Consider the following 11,153-nt stretch of genomic DNA (forward strand, 5'->3'; position numbering starts at 1 on the left):
TTTGGGGGTATTTGATCACCTCTGCTGTTTTTATTTTTTACGCTATTAACAAAAATAGAGCGACAATTTTGAAAAAAATGCAATATTTTTTACTTTTTGCTATAATAAATATCCCCCAAAAAAAAAATATATATATATATATATATATATATATATATATATATAAAAAATTCCTCAGTTTAGGCCGATACGTATTCTTCTACATATTGTTGTTAAAAAAAAAAATCGCAATAAGCGTTTATCGGTTGGTTTGCGCAAAATTTATAGTGTTTTACAAAATAGGGGATAGTTTTATTGCATTTTTTTTTTTTACTACTAATGGCGGCGATCAGCGATTTTGTTTGTGACTGCGACATTATGGCGTACACTTCGGACAATTTTGACACATTTTTGGGACCATTGTCATTTTCACAGCAAAAAATGCATTTAAAATGCATTGTTTACTGTGAAAATGACAATTGCAGTTTGGGAGTTAACCACAAGGGGGCGCTGATGGGGTTATGTATGACCTCATCTGTTTTTCTAACTGTAGGGGGGTTTGGCTGTAGGTGTAACGTCATCGATTGTGATTCCCTATATAAAGGCAAAATGTATTAAAACATTTTGCTTGTCTTGCAAAACGCTCTTAAACCAAGTTACTCTCAAACCAAGGTTTTACTGTATTTACATTCCTGAGCGAAGGACATAAAATGATCACACTGTTTGTTTCCTTATAACTTACTGGACGAGTTCCCGTCGTTGTTGTTTTTGTGCATTCCTAAAGTTTCGACTGTCTGAGGTCTCGGGGAACCCCTGAAATCCTTTTCACATCTACAGCCCACGGAACGTTGTTGTGATCAGATAGCTGTTGATATAACAATTATTTTTTATAAATAGCATTACAGACATCCCAAGTCTCAGGCGAGGTGCGGGAGTCTCCTGCATTTCTGCGGCGGTACCCGCGAGCGCCTCCCGGTATCCCGGGAATGATCGGCGCAGCGGGGAACAGCTGTGAACACCGATCACCCTGTATAGATTTTTTAGCTGACAGCCCTTCTCTCCCTCCCACAGCCGTAGAACTTGCTTTAAAATTCAACCGATTGACACCTAACCGATAGGTCAAAACCGATGGTTAGTACGCAAAAGCATCGGTTAAAAAACAGCTTATGCTCAGAATCAAGTCGATGCATGCTTGGAAGCATTGAATTCATTTTTCTCTGCACGTTGTTGTGTTTTACGTCTCCCCTGCTCCTCTGGTCCCCTTATACTTCTCCCCCGACCCCCCCCCCCTGTTCTCCTCCAACCCCCTCATCCTCAGCCAGCTTCACTCTTCTCCTCTCCTGCCGGCTGAGGGGGACCTGTCAGGATGGAGAGCGGAGGAAAGGGCTGGGTAAATATGTCATTTACCGGCCCCTTCCTTTTTTGAATTAGACACAGACAGCTGCGGCCACCGTCAAACTATCAGTAGGGTGGACGGATTCGGTGGCCGCAGCTGACTGTTCACAGGTGGCAAAAACAGCTGCAGGAATCAGCAGACTCCTGCCGCTGTCATTCGCAAAGGGCCAAATCCCCTGCGTTAGTGAAGCCTAATTGTGTATAAAAAAAAAACTGTCAGCTCCGGTCAGAGCCGCTGTACTAACCATGCGTGATTAGTACAGCGATCTCCCCTGCTGAGCTGTTGTGTTCTGACGGGGGGGCCCACTAGAACACTCCGATCAGCGTCAGCGTTCTCCGCCATTGGCTGAGAGCTCTGCTTGGGAGTCGGTCGGCTGCTGGTTTTCCAGCATGCACGTTCAACAGAAGCCGGCTGAAAGATTGGCTTCTGTGGGACAGACCGACATACACACTGGCAGAATATCTGACTTTTTTTTTTTTGAACTGGCAAATGTCTCCTGACATTCTGCGCATGTGTACGGCGCTTTACACTAAAGCCTCATACACATGATCGGATTTTCTGCGGACAAAGCGTAGGGCTTTTGTCCGAAGGGCGTTGGCCAGGAACTTGCCTTGCATACAAAAAGAATTGCTGGTCAAAAAACACAAAACTGTTTTTCAGCTCTTTAGCGCCACCCTTTGGGCAACTTCTGCTAAAGTTGTGTTGTGGTTAGCATTGCTTCTGAGCATGCGCGTTTGTGTTTTGGAATTTTTCCAAACACGATTGGATAATCCGACAACACACATATGTTGTCGGAAAATTTTAAAGCATGCCATCCAACATTTGTTGGCGGAAAATCCGACTGATGGAGCATACAAACGGTCAGATTTTCCAACAACAGACTGTCATCACACAATTCTCGTCGGATAATCCGATCGTGTGTGCGAGGCTTTATACCCCTTTCACATGGGGTGGACCCAGTTTTGATCAGCAGAGGATCTGTCCGTGGTCCAGATGACAGGTGTGTGTCTGCTCAGTTTACACAGAGCAGACATGGGCGACTGCTCTCCGGTCCAATCCACTAAATTGAAGAGGAAGGATTCCCTTTTGTTAGTGTTTTTAGTAGATCCATTTACACCCGCCGGTCCATAGGGGTGAGTGGATCATCCAATCAGGTCCTACTGAAAAACTAACAGGTGGACCTGATTGGAACGGTCACGAAAATGAAATCTTAAAGTGGTTGTAAACGAATAAAAACCAGTAGGGCATAATGCATACTAGCTCATTATAAAAAACTTACCTTAGATCGAAGCTGGTGCAGCAGTCCCCGTACACCGGGACATGTCTCTTTGGACTTATTTCTGGGTTCGTGGGCTCCGACACTGTGATGTCACTCCCACACCATTGGTCACAGCACAGCAGGCGTTTCTTTTGTGCGCATGGGTTGATGACATCAGCACATATGTATACAGTGAATATCTCCTAAACGGTGCAGGTTTAGGAGAAATTCACAGTACCTACAGGTAAGCCTTATTATAGGCTTACCTGTAGTGAAAAGTGGTGTGTAAGGCCCCTCTCACACGGGGTGGATCAGTAATGATCCGCCTCCGTATGCTCCGTTTGCTCAGCGGGGATCGCTCCTTTGATCCCAGCTGAGCTGGCGGCTGACAGGGCGGTCCTCCTCACTGTGCAGGGACCGCCCTGTGTTTTCTCCGCTCTCCCCTATGGGGGGGATCGGATGAACACGGACCGTCTGTCCGTGTTCATCCGATCCGCAGACGGAAGGAAAAAATAGGGTTTTCTTCCGTCTGCAAAATCGGATCTTTGCGGAGGCGGACGAGATCGGGTGTCATTGGATGTTCATCCGCTGACATCTGCGATCTCATAGGGACCAATGTATGTCCCTTTTTCATCCGCAAACGGATGGATGAAAAAGCGAACTTACGGTCCGCACGTGTGAAAGGGGCCTAAGGGTTTACAACCACTTTAAGGCCCGTACACACGATAAGAAGATTAAAAGAAAAATTTTCAACGCCACACAATCAGCCGATAATCTGATCATTAGTATAGCGCTTTCGACAGCCGATTGCGACTCTTCAGATGACATAAACCGAAGGTGCAGGCTACAATTTTTGTGAACACAAAATTTTTCCTTTTTCGTTTAATTAGTACAGTTTACTAGCACATTAGTACATACTAGCCATCTTAACTGGTCCAACTTGTGTCGGTCCAACTTTGTAAAAGGTTCTGCACTAATTAATAGAAGTCGGATCAGCATCTTAACTGATCTGACTTGTGCCATGCGACTTGTGCTCCGAGGCAATGTTAGCAATGCAAAATGTATTGAATTAAAAAATGTTGTGGGGTCTCCCCCAAGACCATACCAGACCCTACAGTCTGGTATGGATTTTAAGAGGAACCACACACCAAAAAAAAAAAACGATGCAGGCCCCCCCCAAAATCGATGCCAGACCCTTATCTGAGCACGCAGGTCAGGAAAGGTAGCGGACGAGTGAGCGCTCACCTCTTAAACCAAGGATCCTCAAACTACGGCCCTCCAGCTGTTGTAAAACTATACATCCATGATCCCATGAGGCAATGTAACACACTGATATTCACAGACATGACTAGGCATGATGGGAATTGTAGTTCCTGAACAACTGGAGGGCCGTAGTTTGAAGACCCATGTCTTAAACCATACCAGGCCACATGCCCTCAACATGGGGGGTGGGTGCTTTGGGGTACTGCCTCCCACCCCAAAGCACCTTGTCCCCATGTTGATGGGGACAAGGGCCTCTTCCCCACAACTCTTGCCCCCAGATCCCCCCTATGTGAATGAGTATGGGGTAAAAAAAAACAGTGTAGTGTAATAAAAACACGAGATGGTTTTTGACAAGTCACAGACCTGTCACCGCCTCTCTGGTTATAAAGTGGCACAAGGGAACAGTCCATGGTTCATTTGTGTTTCTTGTTACCAAGCTCCACTGGGTGACTCCGGCTGCATGCACACCTATTTAGCCTTTTAGCTAGCCTTTTATAGCACTGGTGCTGGTGGATTATCACTTTTTTTTTTTTTTTTTTTTTTTTTCAATCCAGTGCACCATGGTGCCCAGATGGTTTACATATGTGTGTTGCGGTACCCTAAAAAGCCAAATAAATGGCACTGCAAGTCTGCAACACATGTGCGTTATGACAACGCAGTGATCTGAACGGAGCCTAACTGTTATATGCAGGGCCGCCATCAGGGGGGTACAGGAAGTACACCTGTAAGGGGCCCGGAGGTCTCCATGGGCCCAGGTGGCAACCCCCTTAAAAAAAAAAAAAATTATAGATTTTTTTTGTTATTAAAGGGCTGAGGCCTCGTACACACGACAGAGTTTCTCGGCAGAAATCACAGAGAAACTCGGTCAAAACCCGGATTCTGCCGAGAAACTCTGTCGTCTGTACACTTTTGGCTCGATGGAGCCGCCGAGGAACTCGTCGAGAAAATAGAGAACATGTTCTCTATTTTCTCGTTGTTCTATGGGAGAAGGCGGCCCGCCGAGCTCCTCGGCGGCTTCATCCCAGAACTCGACGAGGAACTCGACGTGTTTGGCACGTCGAGTTCCTCGGCCGTGTGTACGGGGCCTCAGAGGTCCCCAGGGCCCCATGTGGCAACCCCCCCCTTTTTTTTTTTTTTTTTTTTTATTGTTTATTTTTTTTATTTTTTATTAAAAGGCCCAGGGGCCCGGATAGCAACCTCCCCTTTTTTTATGTATTTTTTATAAATGTTTATTTTTTTATTAAAGGGCCCAGAGGTTTAGTTTTATTAAAGGGCCCCGGATGGCTACCCCCCTTTTTTTATATATATATTTTTCTTTATTTCTTCTTTTTTTTTGTAAAGGCCCCCCGCCTCTCAATTTGTGGCAGCCCCCCCGCTTCTCAATTTCAGGCGGCGGCACCCCCCCTGGTTCTCTGCTCCAGGGGGCCCATGCCTGAAGCTGTATAAGGGGCCCCAAAATTCCTGATGGCGGCCCTGGTTATATGTAGTTTAAGGTGGAAAAATCGGATTCCACTATTCATTAGAAATTCAGTAGCAGAGACTAAACAAACAGCTGCTTTGTCACGCCTCATTCTTACAGCTAGCAAATATAAACACGTGTGGTCGATCCTGTTCTGTAGGTTGGCTGCATTATACAGTATATTTGTTTATCAAGGGGAATTTTTGCAATTACCGGTATATATTTTCTTTCTGATTCCTTCCGTGTTACAACGCTGCGGCCATTCTCACTGCCTGAAGCTACAAACAAAAGATCAAAAAGATAGTATTTTTCACAAAGCGGTGAAAGCTGTTGCTAAGATAACTGGCGGCATTTTATTTTACATTTCTTGAACATTTCCTGCAGCATTTATGTGTCATTTTCTTCCCCCAGTTTCACTGTTTACTCGTCTTATGACTCAGCCTTCGATTATATCACTTTCACAACGTCCCGTGATATCATTCACCAACATCTCTCTAAAGACATGCTGGGAGGTTAATTGGCCCTAGAATGCGCGTAATGGCCCGTACACACGATCCGAATATCTTATGAAATTTCGTCCGACTTTTTCCGTTTACTAGTCGCAAGTAGAAATTGAATAGGTTACTAAAGTCACGAAAATCCTCGTACGTCAGAAAAAATAAATTGGAAGTGATGTCATGTGTTGTAATGTATTGTATTTTCGGACGGCAACTATACTGTCTAAATGAAAATCGTACGATCTGGTATTGTACAAGAAACATTTTTGTGCTTATCCGATCGAATAATATCGGATGAACAGTCATGATCGGCTCTCGAAAGTTCTATACTAACGATCCGATTATCGTACGATTCTTCTTCAGATGACAGTTTTTGTACGATATTCGGATCGTGTGTACGGGCCATTAGGGACCTTAGATCGTAGGGTTAGCCCGGTAGCGGGTGTGTGTGACCCCCTGGAAGGGTTCAGCACACAAAAAACATTAGACACAGCAGACAGTGGTAGGAGAAAAACAAAAAGGTGCGTTTTTATTTGAACTATATACTAGGGTTGTCCCGATACCGATACCAGTATCGGTATCAGCACCGATAACTAGTATTTGCGGGAGTAGGCAAATACCCCCGATGCCTAAATACAATACTTGAGCCCTCCCCCCCGCCGCCGTATATCGCAAAGCCGCCGCCTCTGCCGCGTTAATCACCGTGCGGGGAACATTAGAGTCAGCTTTTGTTTGAATAGCTGTTTTCCCCGCCGCGCATAGACAAGGCAATATGTTTGGAGACATGGCTGCAATATGTTTGGAGACATGGCTGCAATATGTTTGGGGACATGGCTGCAATATGTTTGGGGGCATGGCTGCGTATATGGGGGACATGGCTGCAATATGTTTGGGGACATGGCTGCAATATGTGGGGGACATGGCTGAAATATGTTTGGAGACATGGCTGCAATATGTTTGGGGACATGGCTGCAATATGTTTGGGGACATGGCTGCAATATGTAGGGGACATGGCTGCAATATGTGGGGGACATGGCTGCAATATGTTTGGGGACATGGCTGCAACATGTTTGGGGACATGGCTGCAAAATGTTTGGAGACATGGCTGCAATATGTTTGGAGACATGGCTGCAATATGTTTGGGGACATGGCTGCAATATGTTTGGAGAAATGGCTGCAATATGTTTGGGGACATGGCTGCATATGTGGGGGGACATGGCTGCATATGTGGGGGGGACATGGCTGCATATGTGGGGGGGACATGGCTGCATATGTGGGGGGACATGGCTGCATTTGGGGACACATTTAAAAAAAAGTATCGGTATTCGGCGAGTACATAAAAAAAAGTATCGGTACTTGTACTCAGTCCTAAAAAAGTGGTGTCGGGACAACCCTACTATATACAAATAAAAATATGACAAAAAACAAAGGAAATACAAAAATAAATCCTGGCCAACTTGACCTGCTCGCTATAAGAGCCCTTTCACACTGGAAACGCCTATAGCGGAGCGTTAGAAAAGTGGTAAAACACCGCTATTTTACAGCGATTTTACCACGTTTTTAATTCATTTCAATGGAGAGGGGCGTTTTGGAGCATCACCCCCCCCCCCCCCAGACTAATCACACAGATCTGGTTCCAAGTTGGAGCATCTCTCTGCATGCTGGGAGTTTTTGTAGAGGGCCTAACGAGCCCACCTAATTCAGCTGGGCTCATCAAGTCCTCCAGCAGGACTCCCAGCACTCCCCCTAGAGGTACAAACTGGCATAAAGCCTGAACCTAGGAGAAATATATACAGCATCTTGGATGCAACCAGGGGATTTAACCTGCCTACTGCCACAATATATATATATGACACACACAGTATCTCACAAAAGTGAGTACACCTCTCACATTTTTGTAAATATTTTCTTATATCTTTTCATGTGACAACACTAAATAAATTACACTTTGCTACAATAGTTTTTGACTCCCAGATCTTATATTTAAGAGGACCTGTCATGCTTTTTTTTCTATTACAAGTGATGCTTACATTCCTTGTAATAGGAAAAAAAGCGACACAATTTAAAAAAAAAAAAAGAATAGGTAAAATAAATACGAAAAATAAATGTAAACGTGCCCCGCCGAGCTCGCGTGCAGACCACACACGTCAGGTATCACCACGATCGGTAGAGCGAACAATAATTCTAGCCCTAGACCTCCTCTGTAACTCAAAACATGCAACCTGTAGAATTGTTTAAACATCGCATATGGAGATTTTTAAAGGTAAAAGTTTGTCGCCATTCCACGAGGTATCAATCTACTCAGTGTAACATCATCTTTCACAATATAAAAAAAAAAAAATTGGGCTAACTTTACTGGTGTCTTATTTTTTTATTTAAAAAAGTGTATTTTTTAAAAAAAAACGCTTGTAAGACCGCTGCGCAGATACAGTGTGACAAAAAGTATTGCAACAACCGCCATTTTATTCTCTAGGGTGTTAGAACCCAAAACATTTTATATATATTTTAATAAGTAATGTTCTAGTGAAAAAAAACATATTTTAACTTGTAAACAACAAGTTTGAAAAATAGCCTTAAGTGGTTAGTGTCTAAACGGCTGGCAACGAAAGCGAGTACAACCCTAAGTGAAAATGTCCAAATTGGGCCTAAAGTGTCAATATTTTGTGTGGCCACCATTATTTTTCAGCACCGCCTTAACCCTCTTGGGCGTGGAGTTCACCAAAGCTTCACAGGTTGCAATGCTAAAAATACACTATTGCAAAAACTTTGAAAAACTTTTTTTTTTCTGGTTCAAATCTGGCCAGCTAAGCAATGCCCAGAGTAATAGGTGGGCACACAAATCTCCTTATTTTGGGCCAGATTCACATACATTTCCACTACGCAGCGGCGGCGTAACGTAATCCATTTACGTTACACCGCCGCAAGTTTACAGCGTAAGTGCCTGATTCACAAAGCTCTTACCTGTAAACTTGCAGCGGTGTAACGTAAATGCGCTCGGCGCAAGCCTGCCCAATTCAAATGGGGCGGGCGCCATTTAAATTAGGCGCGTTCTGATTTTATTGTTTCCTTCCTGGAGACTCTGGTTGCAATGTTGTCACCTACTAAGAGGCCATTTTGGGCGCTCACAATTTTTGTTTCGGGTTCTTGTCATAATTGTTCCTTTTATGTTATATGCTGGTGGGAGTCCTGCTGTGGGCGATAGCCATTGGGCTGACTCTCTACCACTACCTATTTATGACTGTACCCTAATTGTGACACCTCATGCTGTTCATGTATAACATGTTAAAATTCTAATTAACATATTTTCAACTCTAAATTAGGCGCGTTCCCGCGCCGAACGTACTGCGCATGCTCCGTCGGGTAAATTACCCGACGTGCATTGCGCTAAATGACGTCGCACGGACGTCATTTGTTTAGACGTTAACGTAAATGGCGTCCAGCGCCATTCACGGACGACTTACGCAAACGACGTGATTTTTTAAATTTCGACGCGGGAACGACGGCCATACTTAACATGGCTTAGAACACCTAGGGCTCAGCCCTAATTTTAGGCGGCGTATCTCGACGGAAACAACGTAAAGTTAGATCGACGGGCAGCGCGGACGTTCGGGAATCGCCGTAACTAGTCATTTGCATATTCTACGCCGACCGCAATGACCTCGCCATCTAGTGGCCAGTCTAGAATTGCATCCTTAAGATCCGACAATGTAAGTCAATTACACCTGTCGGATCTTAGGGCTATCTATGCGTAACTGATTCTATGAATCAGCCGCATAGTTACGACGGGCGGATCATAGAGATACGACGGCGTATCAGGATATACGCCGTCGTATCTCTTTTGTGAATCTGGCCCTTTGTTCTGATTTTTCATTGGTCTGTATTAAACATTACACCGCATATCCTCTGGCCGTGCCATAATTGTTACATCTTCTGTTCTACAGCTACACACAACCCCAAGCTACATTTCTGTTTCAGTCTTTTTATTGAGACTTCAAGTAACAATGAAAATGTTATAAAGTAGCAAAATCAAGTACAACAAGGAACTGTCATCATAATAAAATGGCAACATAAACGAAGGATTTGGCCAGTGTCCCAGGGAAAGTCTATTAGTAGAAAACAGTGGCTTCACCCTGCGCCTCCTCCTCTTCGGGTTCGGCGACTTCCCCTACGTTTCCTCCCTCTTCCTCCTCTGCCGCCAATAGGATCGCTTCTCCTCTCGGCCAATCGGGTGACAGGTCTCGAGACCGGCTTTCTGATTGCCCCTCCTTTTTTTAAGCCAATTAGAGCCTCAGGCTCTAATCCTGTGCTTCTTAAAAAAGAAAAACCACATTGGAATAGATTAGTGGCCGGGCGCATGGATTTGGGGGGCCACGCCCCGTATGGACGGGCCGCCACTGGTAGGTAAGAGAAACTGCGCCAATGTGCTCCCCAAGCTATATTTCCGTATTGTTCATGTATAGTAAAGTAGATGTACAGTAAACCCGAAATGAATGGAATTTTGCTTGATTGCCCCTTTTACCTGTCCTTTGTTGCATCCCAGTGCTGCTGATCTTTTTTTTTTTTTACAATATTATTTTTTTACTATTTTTTTTAGGAGCGCTGTTGGGAGCTTTGGTGCAATATTAGGGGTCTAAACAGAATCCTGAAATCTCACTTTTGAAAAAAAGAAAGGGATTGAGGACAGAGCTCCCCCAGTCCCCAACTAAACTCCTTCCTTCCCATATATAACAGAATTTCTTTATTAAAGGGGAGGTTCACCCTATAAAAAATTTCTAACACTGCATCCAGCCCAGTTGTGCATATAAAATGACACTGACCGTTTTTTTCCGTAGATAGCGTTTAGCCGTGGAATTCACTGCGGCTTCCGGGTAGGGAAACCCGCGGGAGTGGGCGTTCCTATTGACATGCCAATTGATTTACATGCTAAACGACGGCACACACAGCGCGTCACGACTTCCCGAAGGAAGCTCAGGTCGGCTCGGCTTTATTCGTAGCAGGTGCCGAATAGAGCCGAGCCGACCCGAGCTTCCTTCGGGAAGTCGTGACGCGCTGTGTGCGCCGTCGTTTAGCATGTCAATCAATTGGCATGTCAATAGGAACGCCCACTCCCGCGGGTTTCCCTACCTGGAAGCCACGGTGAATTCCACGGCTAAACGCTATCTACGGAAAAAAAGGTCAGTGTCATTTTATATGCACAACTGGGCTGGATGCAGTGTTAGAAATTGTTTATAGGGTAAACCTCCCCTTTAACTTTATCCACTTAAAGTGGTATTAAAGCAAAGCAAAATATTTATTATACTG

This window comes from Rana temporaria, chromosome 12 (assembly GCF_905171775.1).
Source record: "Rana temporaria chromosome 12, aRanTem1.1, whole genome shotgun sequence".
Classification (NCBI taxonomy): Eukaryota; Metazoa; Chordata; class Amphibia; order Anura; family Ranidae; genus Rana; species Rana temporaria.